This window comes from Geotrypetes seraphini, chromosome 1 (genome assembly GCF_902459505.1).
Source record: "Geotrypetes seraphini chromosome 1, aGeoSer1.1, whole genome shotgun sequence".
Classification (NCBI taxonomy): Eukaryota; Metazoa; Chordata; class Amphibia; order Gymnophiona; family Dermophiidae; genus Geotrypetes; species Geotrypetes seraphini.
Window position 1 is genome coordinate 424,899,524 of NC_047084.1, and position 18,300 is coordinate 424,917,823.

General features: G+C 40.0%; 1 long non-coding RNA gene across 2 annotated transcripts in view; it reads left to right on the forward strand.

Moving 5' to 3' along the window:
• The first annotated feature begins 225 nt into the window (after positions 1-225).
• LOC117362335 overlaps positions 226-18,300 on the forward strand; it is a 207,181-nt gene continuing 189,106 nt past the window's right edge. The window contains exons 1-2 of one of the 2 annotated variants that reach the window (XR_004539867.1): positions 226-526; positions 748-971. This is a non-coding gene — a long non-coding RNA (uncharacterized LOC117362335). The remainder of the gene's footprint in view (positions 527-747; positions 972-18,300) is intronic. The other variant, XR_004539869.1, reaches the window with a different exon arrangement.

Consider the following 18,300-nt stretch of genomic DNA (forward strand, 5'->3'; position numbering starts at 1 on the left):
CATCGCACACTAAAAAATAGGTTTAGTATGCTATTTATATATTGTCACAAGCCCGACTCCTGTTACGGCCTTGTGCCAGTTAAGAGCCCCAGAAATCGCCTGGTGAAAATGATTAGAGCCGACCAGTATGTTCTTGATGTGCAGGAACAGGACCAGCAAGCTCAGGCTGAATTTAGACAGGACTGAGTACATAGCCCTGGAAAAAACAGTTTTGTACCCTTTAAATCCTCCATCTTGGAAACCGTTGACCAAACAGGTTAGAAGGCAGCCTCAGATGCAGAAAGCCCTTCCCCCGTGGAGGGCTGGGCGTGGCACAGCAGCTCTTGAGCACTTAGAGAGCTGGCAGTCTGGAAGGAGAGGGCAGTCAAAGGAAGCTCTCATGTTGGAAGAGCCTGCACCTCCTCCAGAGCCCGCTGATGTGGAAATGTTAAACCCAGAGTCAGAAGAAGCAGTCCTGATAAATCAGGAACCTGAGGAAATGGACTAGAGTGCTTTGCCAGAATTTGTGCTTGCTGAAGAGATGGAAGTAAGCTGATTGAATTGTGGGCTTGTGTTTTTGAAAAGTTTTGTTTTTGTGAACTTTTTGGGTTTTTGGATGTCTGATTGCTGGGACACTAATTTAACTACTGTGATGTTTTGAAGGAAGTCACTGCTGAATAAGTGAATTCTCTGTGTATGCTAGCAGAGGGAAGTGTGCTAGTAATTTATTCTGCTTGTCTGACAGTTGTTGTTTTTTTTTGGGCCAAGATGGCTACTGCAAGCTGAGGCTTGGCTGCAGTGAGGAAATACTAGCAGTGTCCTGCTTAGAGTTGGAAAACCCTGAAGGCTGAGCCAGGATCTGCCCAACATCTGTGCGAAGGGATTTAAGGGTTCATTTTTCTCCTTGTCCTGATAAGGAGCCATTTTTGGCAAATCCACCAACCTTCTGCTCTGGAACTCTGAGGAGAAGGGAAGATCTATGACATTGCAAGGTAATAAGGTTTTTTTTTTCTGTTTGCATTGAGGACTACAAGAGACTGAATTAAGTTTTGTTGCAGTACTGTTACAAGGAAGTAAGACTTACCTGGGACATAAGTTGAACACTGAGAATTAATCAGACCAGGCTGATGAGTGCAGCATTATTGAACTGTCAGTTGATGTTACTGTTATTTTTGCACTTTTGTTTTTTCCTTGCATTCTTTTTTTGGTCCTGATTGGATAATAAATAAATTTAAGTTTATCCTTTCGATACTTACCAGTGAGAGGCCATTCTGTTCAGTGTGCACAGTGTAAGCTATCCACCACAGGACTTCCTTCCATTTGAGGAAGCACGCATGGGCTATTTAGTGGTTGTGTGCCGGTCCCAAAGGGACGGCCACGCTACTATATATATATATATATTTTTTTTTTTTCATGTTTTTTGATTGAGGAACACAGAGGTCAAAAGAGGAAATGGACAAGTGTTAATGGTACATGTTTGATATTTATCCTAGAGAAATTACTGCTTATGAATCAAGATGATATAAGCTTGGCTTTTGAATTGACATGTGGCTTCATGTCTGAGCATGTGTAGTGCAGTAGTTAGAGGTACAGCCTCAGTACCCAGAGGTTATGGGTATAAACCCTTCACTGCTTCTGTGATCCTGGGCAAGTCACTTAATTCCCTTGAGCTCACCAGGACATAAGGGAAATATGATAAAGTAGCTGCAAGCCATTTTACTGCATACAATTTTAATGAAAACCAGCATAAAATTGCTGTTCTAATGATATCATAATGCTAAAATGTGATAACGTTATAGATGTTGTGAAGACATCTATGTGATGCCTAAAACATGATTCTATAAAGCACACCCAACTATATAGACACACTTACATTCATTGAGCACCGCTGAGAGCAATTCTCTATTGTGTGTATATGCTAGAATTGCGCTCAGCATTGTGCTGCTGGACATCTAAATGCTGCCTAACTTTTAGATGTCCTATACAGAATTTGCCCCACAATGTATAATTAAACTCTGGAATTCATTGCTGGAGAATGTGGTGAAATCAGTTAGCTTAGCAGGGTGTAAAAAAGATCTGGATAATTTCCTAAAAGAGAAGTCCATAAGCCATTACTGAGATAGCTTGGGGAAATTCACTGCTTATTCCTAGGATAAGCAGCATAACATTTGTTTTACTATTTGGGATCTAGCTAGGTACTTGGGACCTGGGTTTTAGCCATTGTTGGAAACAGCATACTGGGCTTGATGGACCTTCGGTCTGTCCCAGTATGGCAATTCTTATGTTCTTATGTTCATATTAAGAATGTGATTTATTTTTTGGAGTGCTCTTCATTTTGATGGTATCTAAATTACTCCACCATGATAAATTTAATGGTGACCATCTCTGTGTTAATTCTTTCATAAATTTTAAGATGTAATCAGTTGTATTGCACACTTTTCTTCACCCTTTTCATTTCAATGGTATGAAATGAAACAAAAAGTGTCAAGAAAAGTGTGGAACAACTTGTAAGTTTCATGGCTCTACATCATTCTCTTCTTAGTTGGGCTAAGTTTTAAGCAGCCTCTCATAGTAGTAGGTTTTAAGTACAAGACTTAATAATATTAATGAAAGAGGTAAACAATCCAAATCATTGTAATACTCAGAATAGAAAAGGTCATTCAATACAAACACTTTCTCAGTGTTAAGACCGATGGCCACCAGTTTTTGATTATTGTGTACAAGGTATGTTATTATATAACAAATATTCTTGTGTTGTTATTTGAATATCTGTTATACTGTATATAAAACCACATTGATCAGGAGCTATTATTTTGGGAATTACTTTTTGTAAATGGGTCGCCAACAATTTTGCTTTTATTTTGTATCAACATTTATCAATGAAGATTGTCTATAATTTTCTATTTCTTGAGTGCTTTTCCAGGGTTTAGGTGGAACTATTATAGTGGCTTCTTTAAAAGTACCTATAACTTGATTTTGATCAATGATATGAGTAAAAAATTGTAGAAGGTGAGGAATAAGCTCTTTATTGGAATCATGGTAAAATTCAACTGTAAGACCATCTGGTCCAGGAGCTTTGTTTGGGACCATGCTTTTAATGGTAGAATAAAGTTCAGCAGCAGTAACTGAGGAGTCTAATAATGAGTTGTCTTCTTGTGAAATAGCTGGAGGAACAATGTTGTACAAAAAGTCAAATATTAGTTTGTTTTATTGATTCCAGATGTATATAATTGTTGGAAAATGGTTTGAAGCTGTGTTAAGATATCTGTGGATTTTGTTACAATTTTTCCATCATTGTTCTTAATATACGTAATTGTTTTTAATACACATAATTGAATTATGTTCTCTGTTTTTAAGAAGGATGCCAATAAATGACCACATTTGTTATTTTCAGCATAATAATTAGCAGATTGGATAAAAATCGACTTAGCTGCTTGTTTACTCAATAGTGAATTATATCTGTAACGTAATTTCTTTAGTTCATCTAGTAATAACATGCTTGATGAGTTATTCAGATGACATAATTCTTTCTGTTTTATTAAAGTTTCCAGTATAGTAATTTCAGCTTTGTTTTGTTTATACAGTTCGCTGAGAAAGATATAATTATTCCTCTAATATAGGCCTTAAAGAATCTCACAAGATGAACCAATTAGTATGTTCTGTTTTTTATATATCAAAAAACTCAGTTATAGCAGTTGTTATATGTTCTTTAAAACCTTTTTCATTGAGTAGCGCATAATTAAATCTCCATTATTTTATATTAGGTGGGATTAAGAGGCTTTCTGTTTTTAAAGTTATAGCCACATGGTCTGATATGGATATTTCTTTTATGTCTGAATGGACTTAGGGTTATGCTTATTAAGAAGTCCAATCTAGGGTATGAAGAATGTGGAGGAGAAAAGAATGAGTATTCTTTGGAATTTGGATGTGGTGTTCTCCAAATTAAACTGATTAATTAATCTTTCAATGTACACCAGTGGCAACACCAGAGAACATTATCTCCGATGCTTTGGACTTTGACTAATTTTAATGTTGTTGAGACCACACTTGGACCCCTGAGGAAGACACAGAGGTTTAAACACGGACCATTTTGGGTTCCCTTTTCCAAGTGGTGGATACAATTTATTGACTCTTCTAATTGGAATAAAAGATCTTCCAGGTTCATTATTTGTTTCAGTTCCTCTGTATCATCATCATCATTAAATACCATTTCAGGAGGGGAGAAAAGATAGCGTCTTGAGCAGTGCACATATTGGAGTGCTCTCCATCTAAGGGACAACTTTTTCGGAATAAATACAACTTTCTAAATACCATTTCAGACATGAGTGTTTCTGTTACATCTTCCTCAGCAAAGACTGAAGAAAATAATTAACTTATTCTCTTTGCTACAGGCTTGTTTTCTAGAGTGTTCCTTTTACCAGGTGATCATCTAATGGTCCAACAGACTCCTTCAAAACTTCCTGCTCAAATATACCTGAAAAAGTTTATATATTTTTTAATCTCTTTGGCAAACAACATCCATTGTTATTCAGCACTATCTACAAGATATAGAAAAAAGGAGAAAAGACCTCAGTGTCTATTAGGGGTTCCAAAAAAACTGCCAACATAGACAAGCTAATCTCAAAATCACCACTTTGAGACAGCAGACACATCTTCGGTCAAAAACTCCAAGATAAGTGGAATTACATAAACTAACACAGTCTTTCAATGTCTTTCAATATCATCACTTATCTGAAAATGTCATCTTCCAAATGTTCTTTGATGTAGTTCTTTTCAATACGTTTATTTGTGCTTTCTTTTCTTTCACATATTTATATATATCTTTAAATAATGTAGTAGATTGGTGAAGCAAGACTTCCTTGATTAAATTAACCTTGACTATCTAGTGTATATTTATTTATTTGGTTAGTTTTATATCCCGTCCTCCCCAACAAGCTCAGCATGGGTACATAAAGCATAAACAAACAAATTATGAATTTATGGGCTCCTTTTATGAAGGTGTGCTAAGCATTTTGGCACACGTAACAGATTAGCGCATGCTATAGCGTGCGCTAGCCAAAAATCTGCTACCGCTTGCTTAAAAGGAGGCGGTAGCGGCTAGTATGCGTGGCAATTTAACGCGCGCTATTCCGCGGCTTTGTAAAAGGAGCCCTAAATTTGTACAGTAATGTTAGATGTTGCAAAGTAATTTTCTTCACAATAATTTATACTGGAATTGATTGATCGTTTTGGTAAATTTTCTGGTTACAAGATAAATTGAAGTAAATCAGAGGTTCTTCAATTGAATGTACAATGTGTAAAGGCTTTATTTGATCCATTCCCATTCCTTTGGAAGGAATATTCCTTTGGTATAAAATATTTAGGGATAACAATTCAAAAAACATTGGAAGATACCATGAAAATAAATGAAAAATCCTTATTATTGAAAGTCAAAGAAATAATAATAATAATAATTTTATTCTTATATACCGCCATGCCCATCGAGTTCTAGGCGGTTCACAACAATTACATTAGGATCCGCATTGACATGCCGATTTACAAACAATGTACTGGATTTACAACACCTTCCGCCGAACATGGCTGAAGAAGCGGAAGTGGGAAGAAGAGAAGGAGGAAAGCGGTCAATAGAGGGGGGGCAGGGCCGAACGGGCCAATTTACCACAATTTATTGGATTTACAACAACTTTAGCCGAACTTGGCTGATGAAGAAGGAGGCGGAAGCCAGCGATCAATAAAGGGGGGAAAAGGGTCGAACGTGTGGCCGGGTGATTCAGAAGAGGGGGCGTTACGGGGCTTGTTTGTTGAATGTGTGAGCATTGGAACCCATTACATCTTTATTGGTGGGGGAGAGTCCAAACCATCAAAATGATGATCTTGCCTATAGTTTGCTACCAAATGAGTATGTTTCCAGTTTATTTCCAAGGTTCCTTTTATTAAAAAAAACTGAATGGGATTCTTACAAAATTCCTTTGGCTTGGTAAAACTGCTAGAATAACCTTAGGGCGGTTTAACGCGTGTAATAGCGCGCGCTAATTTTTCAGCTGAGCTAGCTGCTACTGCCTCCTCTTGAGCAGGCAGTAGTTTTTCAGCTAGCACGGGGGTTAGTGTGCGCTAAAAAGCTGCATGCGATAAAGCTGCTAATGCGGCTTCGTAAAAGGAGCCCTTAGTATCTTTACAAAAATCACAATCGGCAGGAGGGGTACATTTTCCAAATTTCTACAGGTATCATCAAGCCTTTATTTTACATCAGGGGATAGTAATAATAATAATTTATTTTTATATACCGCCTAACATAGCGGTTTACACAATAGGTACTCAGCATACAATATAATAATAACATCATACATAATAAAATTCAAAGTAACTAATACAAGCATTAAAACTAATGAATAAGGAAAACACAATATAAACTAAAATAAGTATGGATAAAAAGATAAAAAGTACATTATAACTTAGTAACATAGTAACATAGTAGATGACGGCAGATAAAGACCCGAATGGTCCATCCAGTCTGCCCAACCTGATTCAATTTAAATTTTTTTTTTTTTCTTCTTAGCTATTTCTGGGCGAGAATCCAAAGCTTTACCCGGTACTGTGCTTGGGTTCCAACTGCCGAAATCTCTGTTAAGACTTACTCCAGCCCATCTACACCCTCCCAGCCATTGAAACCCTCCCCTGCCCATCCTCCTCCAAACGGCCATACACAGACACAGACCGTACAAGTCTGCCCAGTAACTGGCCTAGTTCAATCTTTAATATTATTTTCTGATTCTAAATCTTCTGTGTTCATCCCACGCTTCTTTGAACTCAGTCACAGTTTTACTCTCCACCACCTCTCTTGGGAGCGCATTCCAGGCATCCACCACCCTCTCCGTAAAGTAGAATTTCCTAACATTGCCCCTGAATCTACCACCCCTCAACCTCAAATTATGTCCTCTGGTTTTACCATTTTCCTTTCTCTGGAAAAGATTTTGTTCTACGTTAATACCCTTTAAGTATTTGAACGTCTGAATCATATCTCCCCTGTCTCTCCTTTCCTCTAGGGTATACATATTCAGGGCTTCCAGTCTCTCCTCATACGTCTTCTGACGCAAGCCTCCTATCATTTTCGTCGCCCTCCTCTGGACCGCCTCAAGTCTTCTTACATCTTTCGCCAGATACGGTCTCCAAAACTGAACACAATACTCCAAGTGGGGCCTCACCAATGACCTGTACAGGGGCATCAACACCTTCTTCCTTCTACTGACTACGCCTCTCTTTATACAGCCCAGAATCCTTCTGGCAGCAGCCACTGCCTTGTCACACTGTTTCTTCGCCTTTAGATCTTCGGACACTATCACCCCAAGGTCCCTCTCCCCGTCCATGCATATCAGCTTCTCTCCTCCCAGCATATATGATAATATGAAAATCAATAATGTATATTATATTGTTTAAACTAGCTGATGCCCCGGCGTTGCACGGGTATTTAATTATAGCAATAACACAGTAAATGGATTCAAATAAAGATACTTTATAGTGGTGAATGAAATTATATTTTTACAGCTTTATCAAAAGTACAATATTCAAATTATAACGTGAAATATTTGACAAAATGATTACAATACAACAAACACAAAACTTGATTATAAACAATATTTTTAGTTTCACCTCCAGGAGCAAGAACATATAAATTCTTGGGTGAAGAGACCCCCAGAACATATCACCCCAGGTAGTGAGGGATCTGCATACCAAGTTTCGTTCAAATCGGTCAAGCCGTTTTTGAAGTACTGTGAGAATGGCAGCTTTTTACTTTTTTTCCATTGACATGAATGGGTGAAATCTGATGTTCTATTTGTAGCTCTGCCCACGTGTGCAGGTGGGCCGAGAGACCCCCAGAACATATCACCCCAGGTAGTTGGAATTACTGTGAGAATGGCAGCTTTTTACATTTTTTCCATTGACATGAATGGGTGAAATCTGATGTTCTGTTTGTAGCTCTGCCCACGTGTGCAGGTGGGCTGAGAGACCCCCAGAACATATCACCCCAGGTAGTTGGAATTACTGTGAGAATGGCAGCTTTTTACATTTTTTCCATTGACATGAATGGGTGAAATCCGATTTTGTGTTTGTAGCTCCGCCCATGTGTGCAGGTGGGCCGCGAGACCCCCAGAACATATCACCCCAGGTAGTGAGGGATCTGCATACCAAGTTTCGTTCAAATCGGTCAAGCCGTTTTTGCGTGATCGCGGCACATACATACCTCCGATTTTATATAGATAGATAGATAGATAGATAGATAGATAGATAGATAGATAGATATAGATAAGTGGGTTTTAAAATCTTTTTGAAATTGATAGTAAGTAAGAAATGGAGAAACAAGAAGATTCAAACATAAATTCATTAATCCTTCTTGGAATGACATGCATTTGCTGAAGGAAAATAAAATCGACCAGATCTACGAATATTTTTCTTAGAAATAAAAAAAAAACTAAAATGAGAAACAAGGTAAGCCAGTGCTAAACCAAATAAAACTTTAAAACAAATGCATCCAAATTTAAATGACACTCTAGCCTCAAACGGTAGCCAGTGAAGCTTTTGATAATATACACTGATATGATTGTGTTTTTTCAAATTAAAAATCAAACAAATAGCTGTATTTTGTATGATTTTTAGTCTGCTATTGGATCCTTCCTGAACTCATGGAGAATCTGCCGGATTGGCTGATATTGGAAAATCATCTTATGCACTATGACATCTTATCTTTCTAGAATAGATAAGGACAATAGTATTCTTCTTTCCACCTGGAATATATTAAAATTTATTAATACTTTAACTCCTACTCCAATACAATAATCCACGTGTCAATCCCTATGGTTAAAATCCAAGATTCAAATTGGCGAGTCTAAAATCCTCTGGAAACATTGGCTGCAGGCAGGCATATGTACTCTAGATCAGTGGTTCCCAACCCTGTCCTGGAGGAACACCAGGCCAATTGGGTTTTCAGGCTAGCCCTAATGAATATGCATGAAGCAAATTTGCATGCCTATCACTTCCATCCTATGCAAATCTCTTTCATGCATATTCATTAGGGCTAGCCTGAAAACCCGATTGGCCTGGTGTTCCTCCAGGACAGGGTTGGGAACCACTGCTCTAGATGATGTAATTCAGAATGGGAAAATGGCAAATTTATTACAATTGCAACAATCATTTGGCATTTCAAAATCTCAGGGTTATAAATGGTTGCAATTGAAACAGGCCATTCAGAAAGGGTTCCCTGAATGGAGTAACTTAAAAAAAATCAATACAGCTTGCCGGGCCTATGTTTCCAGACAGATTTGCAAGGGCATCAGGCCGCCAAGTGGTACAAATTAATATCTGAATAAAAAACCAAAAACAAGCTTAAAAGATATTTGGAGTATAGAAACAAAGCAGCATATTTCTGCTACAGAATGGCCACGGATTTGGACTTGGAGGATGAGATGTACAGCGTCAACATCTATGAGACAAACTTGGGTTTTTTTGTTACAAAAGTTGGATAGTTCAAAGTCTAATAGATGCTGGCACTGTCATCTTGAAGTAGGGACACTGGAACATTTGTTGTTTTATTGTCCCTTGATACTCAATTTTTGGAAATCACTATGGGGAAAAAAGAACATGGTGCTCGGCATATCCATACTATTATTTTATCATGTGGTTATTTTTGGGACATTGTTAAACCAGAAGGCCTGGATTCTGTATAGGACGCCCATCCCGGCAGGAAGGGTTGAGCACCTTCCTGTCGGCGATCGTGGTGTTCTGTGGGCAGGAGGGGTTGAGCACCCTCCTGCCGCGATCGTCGGGGGTGGGGTGTCTACCGGCAGTAAGGGTTGAGCACCTTCCTGCCAGAGATCATGGGTTCTGTGGGCAGGAGGTGTTGGGCACCCTCTTGCCGTGATTGTCGGGGGGTTGGGGAAACTGGTGGCGGCAGCTGCAGCCGCTATACTAATTGCAGCAGGGAGATCTCTTGCCGTGATTAAGTATAGCAGCCGTGTCTACTTACCATGTACATTGTAAGCATCTCCCACCCTACTAGAGAGACGCTTAGGGCCGCTTAGGTTTGCCTAAAGCTACTGCCTAGCCTTAGGCGGGCTTGCGGGCCTCCCTAGGCTCCCAAAGGCACCTACAATATAGGCAGCCTGCCTGGGGAGCATTTTTTAGAAAATGTGCCTCCCGATTGGCTGATTAGACAGCTGTAGGATGCCTACACTTGCCTACAATCGGGACGCACTTTGCAGAATCGGGGCCTAAGTGTCCAATTGATATACATAAAGGCAGACTTCTTCTTGTTATGACGGGAGTTGCCATGCAGTTAATAATGAAAAATTGGAAGAACTGGGACAGATTCAACTTTGCTTTTTGATGGGAAACTCTTTGTCAATATTATAGGTATGAAAGGATGTTATCAGAACAATTGGGGACTAGTAAAAGATTTAAGGATATTTGGAGTCCATTATAGGGTTTTGTTAGACAATAGATTGATGGCACTCTTATTTAATTTATGGTTTTGATTTCTACACACATTCAGGAAGGGGGGGTGAGATAGGGGAGGGGTGGGGTTAAAATATTTTCTAATATATTTTTGTGCTATGTTCTATAACATTGTATGTATGTATATTTGATGGCACTTTTATAAGTTTTGAAAATGAATAAAGAATTAAAATAATAATAATAATTTGTACCACTTTTGCTGGCATGGATGTTAGGTTCACTGGTCTGTAGATTCCTGGATTACCCTTGGAGCTCTTTTTAAAAATTGGCATTAAGTTGGCAACCTTTCAATCTTCAGGTTCTTATAGACAAATTTAATGATAGATTAGAAATTACTAACAGTAGGCTTGCAATTTCAGTTATGGGTTCTTTCGTTGTACTTGGGTATAGAAATTATTTTCTTAGGCTGCATATTGAAAAGGTTGATTTTTCTTTTTTTTGTAAGATGAAAGTGTATTTGCAATTTAATTAGCTAGCCTTATGATCACTCAGTCCTAGTAGCGGTTAAATGAACTTTTGTTGATGGAAGGGGCAAAAGTGCATTAACATTGGATGAGATATTGACCTGTTTTTGTAATATCTATAGATTTTTCATAAACTGTTGAAACTGTTCCACTATAGAAACGTGTATGTGTGTGTGCGCACATGCGTATGTGTGTGTGTGTGTTCTTACTAATTATCATGATTAGTGCTACCAAGAGAAGTGATGTGGTCACTTCTTTATTCAGTCTGCTGCTAAGACTGATTAGGAAGTCATTTAGAAAATATTGTTACATTATTGTGTTCCTCTCTGCTTTTGCACCTGAATCTATGAGTCCTATGGTGGCATGCACAAAACTGAGAACTCATACATGAAGAGTCCAACAAAATTCATTAGCCACATGTATCTTCCTACAAACAGTAAGTCTGGAAATGGTGTCTGATTTAAAACTGGAGATGCCATGATGTTGTTACCCACTTTGAACATGAGGCACTTTGATTCCTCTTTGATGTATTAACACAGCTCTGGGTGCTGACTCGGCACAGTAATTTGCTTATATCAGTGCTCAGGCACGTCTAGCTCTCTCTGGGTGTAGATGCCTTCTGGTCTTTCCAAAGGAGTGTCTCTCTTCCCGATCCTATCTTTCTCTAAGTACAGGAACTTCTCTTTTAAGCCACCTTCCTATAGTTTTAGGGCTTTTCTAAGTCAAAAATTAATAATTCCTAATTGCCTCTAAATATGCAGTAAATTAGCAGATTACAATTAACAAGTCCTGCACACTTGTATAGTGAGGGACTGGGTATCCCTGCTGCCGCTTTCATTGGAGGGGGGGGTTTCTGGGCAGGAGGAACTGGGCATCCCTTCTGCCGCTTTTGTTTGGAGGGGGGTTCTGGGTAGGAGGGACTTGGCATCCCTCCTGCCATGTTCACTCAGGGGTGGGGGGTTCCGGCAGGAAAGATTGGGCATCACTCCTGCTAGGAGTCTTCACGGGGGGTAGGGACAGGTTGCCGCTAAACTTATCATGGAAGGGATATCCCATGCGGCAGGATGAGCTCAGCAGGAACCCGATTCTTTAACCAGCATCTGTAACATGGACGCCGGATTCATTTTAGGCATGATTCTGTATAGGATGCCCATCAGCTTCTGAGACCGGGCGTCCTACACAGAATCTGGCCCTAAGTCTTTTCAGTTTTGTTCTCAGTATACTTTTGAGACCTTCATTCAGCTCTCCCATCCACATACCCCCTCCCCCAATAGGTCTCTCTCTTCTATGATTGACTGTATCCATTGTGTTTGTATACAAACACTGGAAAATTATATATAGTCTACCTAAAGTTAGTCACTTACATTGGCACACTTAGCTGATGTAGGTGCCTGATTGATTAATGGCTATAATCGGCACTGATAACTGGCATTTTAATTGGACTTAATTGTAAGTTAGGTGCCTAACTCAAAAAACATGGTTCCATAAAAAGTAGGCGTCTAGTGCAGGGGTAGGCAATTCCGGTCCTCGAGAGCCGGAGCCAGGTCAGGTTTTCAGGATATCCACCATGACTATGTTTGAGATGGATTTGCATGCACTGCCTCCTTGAGATGCAAATCTATCTCATGCATATTTATTGTGAATATCCTGAAAACCTGACCTGGCTCCGGCTCTTGAGGACCGGAATTGCCTACCCCTGGTCTAGTCCAAAGCACCTTCCTAAAGTGAGAATGGTTTCAATTTAGGAACCTCTTTGTGAATTAGGTGCCATTAGACAACTAACTTGGATGCAAGTTTTTAGGTGAAGAAAACCCTAGCAGAAATTGGGTACGCCTAAACAGCATTATCTGAATATCATCTAACAGTTTGGCCAAAGGTATTAAATAGCAGATTAAAAAGTAAGGGTGAAAGGAGTGACCCCTATGGAATTTCAGATTTTAGGATAGAGTTCCCTGAAAATTCATAATTCCAATGAACAGTTTGTATTCAATTTTAAAAATATGATTGGAACCAATGAAAGACATTAGAACAAATGCCAAAATCTTGATCAATTTCAGTAACTTTGAATGATAAACAGCATCAAAGGCAGCTATCAAGTCAACTTGAAGCCATAAGGCATTATACCCTTGATCATTCTTAACCAAGACATCATCAAATATGAATGCTAACAATGTTTCAGTCTTGTGTAGTTACCTTTAACCTGATTGACACTGATGTACCAGTTGTCCTCTATTAACAAAATCTATTAACTGATCAAACACAATCTTCTCAAGAAATTTACTCAAGGATGGCAGGTTGGATACTGGTTTATAATTGGAATAACCCTCACTTAGTGATGAGTTGAAATAACTGCTATTTTCAGTTTGTCAGGAATCTGGCCTTGCTTCAGAGAAAGATTAATTAAATATGCTGCAAATGGAAGAAGAACCTCCTTAGCATGAGATAAAACTGAAAAAGATAATTTATCTAAATCTGCTGTTGAAGATTGCAAATATTGTAATGCCTTTACAATGTCAAAATCTGATACAGGCTTAAAATCCACCCAACAACTGCTAATCACTCTCCTCCCCCCCTCCAGAGCCAACCAATTTCCACCAATACATTAGGAATCTTCAAGCTATTGATCCTTACACTATCTCTACCACTGTTTCATCCCTCCTTTCAACCATTATGTTATACAAGTCTGTCAGTGAGGCTCTCTTCCTATAATACTATTCTCTCCTCTGCTCTAGATACCTTTGCTCCTCCCATTCTACATTCTGTAAGGCATACCAAACCCCAGCCCTGGCTGACCTCTAAAATTCACTACTTACATTCCTGTGCCTAGTCTGCCGAACATCTTTGGTTCAAATCCTGTACTCAAGCTGACTTCATACATTTCAAATTCCTGCTGACCTTCTTTCAGTGTGATTTTTCATTTGCCAAAGACTACTACACCCATTTGACTAACCCTCCTGGCTCCAACCCTCACAGTCTCCTTGCCACACTGAACTCTCTAAAGTGCCTTCGCCTCCAATTCCCCCCTTCACTTTCTCCTCAGATTGGCTGAGTACTTCTACAACAAAGTTCACAAGATTAACCTTGAGTTCTGAACCAGGTAACCTCCACCTCTCCTTCCTCCAGTTCATTCTTGCAACCTTCCTTCAGGCCCTGCCACTTTTTCTTCCTTTTCTGAAATCACTGAAGAAATTGCACATTTTCTTTCCTCCTCCAAACTCACTACTTGTTCCTTTGATCTGATTCCTACCCATCTAATCAGCACTGTCTTTCCTACTGCCAACCCTCCTATCTGTTGTATCCTCAATCTTTCACTTTCTCACTTTCCACCGCAACTATTTCTGATGCCTTCAAACATGCCATAGTTTTAGCACTCCTCAAATCTTTTTAAAATCCTGCTAAGCTAACTGCTTTTAATACTTTCTCTAGCAATGGATTCTAGAGTTTAATTATATGTTGAGTGAAGACATATTTTCTCTGGTTTATTTTAAATGTACTATTTAGTAGCTTCATTGCATGCCCCCTGATCCTAGTATTTTGGGGGGAAAGAGTAAACAAGTGACTCTTATCTACCTGTTCCACTCCACTCAGTATTATATAGACCACTATCATTTCTCCCCTGAGCTATTGCTTCTTCAGGCGGAAGAGCCCTAGTGTCTTTAGCCTTTCCATACAGGAATGTTGTCCCCCCTCCCCCCCTTTATCATTTTTGTTGCACTTCTCTATACCTTTTCTAATTCTGCTATATCTTTTTTAAGATGCGATGACCAGAATTGCACACAGTACAATGTTCGCTTCTCTGTTTCCTGTTTGTCTTCATCATCATAAGTACCTGCATACAAACTGTCACCAGAAATGTCAAAGGAGTAAGAGAAGCCATGATGCTTCAGTTGAAGGACACACTGTTTAATCATAAGAGAAGGTGGTGAAGGACCATTCTTCAGGGAAAGAAAAGATGATGCATGGTGTCAATTTTTTTTTTTTTTTATTAATTTAATATATATTATCTGCAAGCCCCAAAACTATTGAAACTCTGTACATTCAGGTACATTGCTGTCCCTGACACAATTGAGGTTAAGTGATTTGCCCAAGATCACTAAAAGCTGCAGTGGAATATGGACCAGGTTCTCCTGGTTCTCAGCTCACTGCTCTAATCATTAGTCAATGCCTGCCAGGATAAAAGATGGCAGCTGGAATCTTCTAGATTTGACCATGAAGAGGGGCCGGATTCAATGAGCAAGAAGCAAGAACCAAGCTGACTATGTTTGCTAAAAGCATCCTCAAAGAAAACAAGAGGATTTCATCACCCTAGAAATTAAAGCTTACCATCCAGGAGAAACAATTGAAAAAAAAACAAAAATGTACAGCAGGGCATCTATAGGTTATCTCAGCAGCAGCATATATGCCAGTATTCTGGTCATTTATGTGTATTCTTGATGACCCATCAAATGCGCACAGGACATTGGCATGCTGACAATTCCACCCCAACATTTGTGCACAGGACAAATGCGTGCTGCCCTAAAATCTTCATTTTTTGCTCTCAGGGGGGTTTGGAGGGGAGTATTCACACTTTCGTTGAGGGTTTGTGTGTGGGGAACTTACTACTTCCGCTGTCCTTGTGCTCTGACCCCTTAGAACTCGCTCTGCCACCTGTTGCCTTCCCATTTCCGGTCTGAGGGGGTGTGGGGGGGGAACCTCTCCACTACACTCATGCTTTCATCAGGGGGCTCTGAATTTGAACAATGCCGCAACCCACCCTCCACACTAGACTTACAATTGCACCCCAAAAATCCTGCTCCCTCACTTGGCGATGCATGCATTTGTCACAGCGGATTTGTCGGGGCTATATTGTCCTGCGTATTACTGACAGTGTACCATATTTTTGGTGCTTAAATATGTGTGCCCTCTTTATAAAAATAGTTCCTAAATGTGTTATTCAAGGGTGTCAAACTCAAATCACATAAGGGGCTGAAATCTAAAACGCAGGCTAAGTCGTGGGCCAGATTTTTTATTAAGATACTTACCCCCTTCTTTGCTGACGCACAGCATGAGCCCAACGCCGGTGGTGGCTCCAATGCTCACAAGACTTCTGTGATCATCGGATCAATCGCCGCCGCCAAAACCAAGCTGCATGCCAGCAGATGAGGGGGTTAGTCTTAGTAGAAGCATAGGGATACAACCTCTCCAACCCCACACTGGCTACAAAATAAATAAAAAAGACTTCCTCTCTTTTAGGTCCTAGTTCACGCTTGCTGTCTAACACCAGCTCTGGCAGGATACACATTTCAAATTTGACATATTTTAATCACAAAATAGAAAATAAAATTATATTTTCTACCTTTTGTTGTCTGGTCATTTTGCTTTTAGTCCCAGTTTCTCTTTCTGATTTTGGCTATCTTCTAATTTTCTTTCCAGTGTCTGCTGTCCGTTTTTTTTTTCTCTTCTTCACTCTTGCTCCAGTCCCTGTCTTCAACATATTGATTTTTCCCTTTCAACTTTTCTCCTTTTTTCTTTTCTGCCTCTGCCCACTAAAACCTTGCCCTCTTTTTTATCCTTCTCCTTTTAAATTTTCAGCTACCTATCTCTTATTCTGTAGATCTTCCATTTCCCATCTCACTCCTTTCCCAGTCTCCTATTTCCTTCAATCTCTCCTCCTCTCTCGTCTTCTTCCCTCCCCCCTTGATGCTGAACAATGAGATGGAAAGAAAAAATAAAAGATGCTGCATCTCTCTCTCCCTTCAACCCCCAGGCCTACCATTTCTCCCTCCCTTCCATCTCCAGATCCATCTTATCTCCCTTTGTCTTCCCAACTGTCCCCATTCCATCTCTCCCCCTTTTGCCTGCCTCCCTCCCCTTCCCCCCCAGTCCACCATTTCTCCCTTTCTCTTCCCAACGGTTCTCCCTTCAAGTATCTTTTTCCCTATTTCTCCACACTACCCCAGGTACAACCTCTCTCCCTTCATCTCGCTCTCCTTATAGCCCAGCATGCCTTTCCCTCCAGCACCAATCCCTCTCTCCTTACAGCCCAGCATGCCTTAACCTCCAGCACCGGTCCCTCTCTCCTTACAGTCCAGCTTGCCTTTCCCTCAAGTGCCGGTCCCTCTCTCCTCACAGCCCGGCATGTCTTTCCCTCCGGTGCCAGTCCAATGTTGCCTCCAAGCTGAGGAATCTGCCAATCTCAGCGATTCAGGAGTGTTGTACGTGGCTCCTCCTCCTGTTTTCACCTGCTTTGGTCTGTTTCCAATGACACACAACTTCCTGCTTCTGACGGGTGGACCGCAGCAGTGGAAGGCAGGAGGAGGAGCTACGGACAACACTGCCGAATCACTGCCAAAGCTGGCAGACTTTCCAGCATGACAGCAACGTCGGACCGGTGCGGGTTGGAGGACACACTGGGCTCTTAGAAGGGGAAGTTCAGGAGCATTGCCGCAGGCCACATAAAAAGGCCAGGCGGGCTGAATTCGGCCTGCGGGCCTTGTGTTTGAGACATGTGTGTTAATTAGTATATGCTAAATTATCAAACCATTAACACAGCTAAGCACTAGCAGTGCAGACTAACTTATCTACGAATATAAGAATACCGGTAACCATACTGGATCAGATCAATGGTCCATTTAGATAAATATCTTGTTTCCTCAATAGCCAATCCAGGTCACATATACCTGGCATAACCCCAAGTAGTAGCAACATTCCATGTTACAGATTCCAGAGCAAGCAATGGTTGCCCCCATGTCTGTCTCATGTTCCTCCAGGAACTTGTCCATACTTTGTTTAAACTCACCTATGTTTACTGCTATTACCACATCCTCTAGCAACAAGTTCTAGACCTTAATTATTCTTTGAGTGAAAAAAAAAATCCTCCTGTTTGTTTTAAAAGTATTTCCCTATAACTTCATTGAGTGTCCCTTAATCTTGGTAATTTCTGTTGGAATAAAAAAATCAATTAATTTGTACCTTTTCTACACCACTCAGGATTTTGTAGTCTTTAGTCATATCTCCCCCATCTTGGTCAGTCTTTTTTGAATCTTTTTTTTAACTCTGCTACATATTTATTGAGATACAGCGACCAGAATTGAACACATTACTCAGGGTAAGGTAGCACCATGGAGTGATACAGATACATTATAATATTCTTAGTCTTGTTTACAATCCCTATTTGCTTTTTTGACAACCACCACACATTGGGCGGACGGTTTCAGCATATTGTCTATGCTGACTCCTAAGGTGGACCGTAGCATCGGGAAACTATGGTTTGTATTATTCTTCAAGAGGCAAACAGAGAAGGTGACCTCTGTGTTCAATAATTTTATTGGTTAAAAGATTTGACACATACGTGTTTCGGCCAAACCGTCTT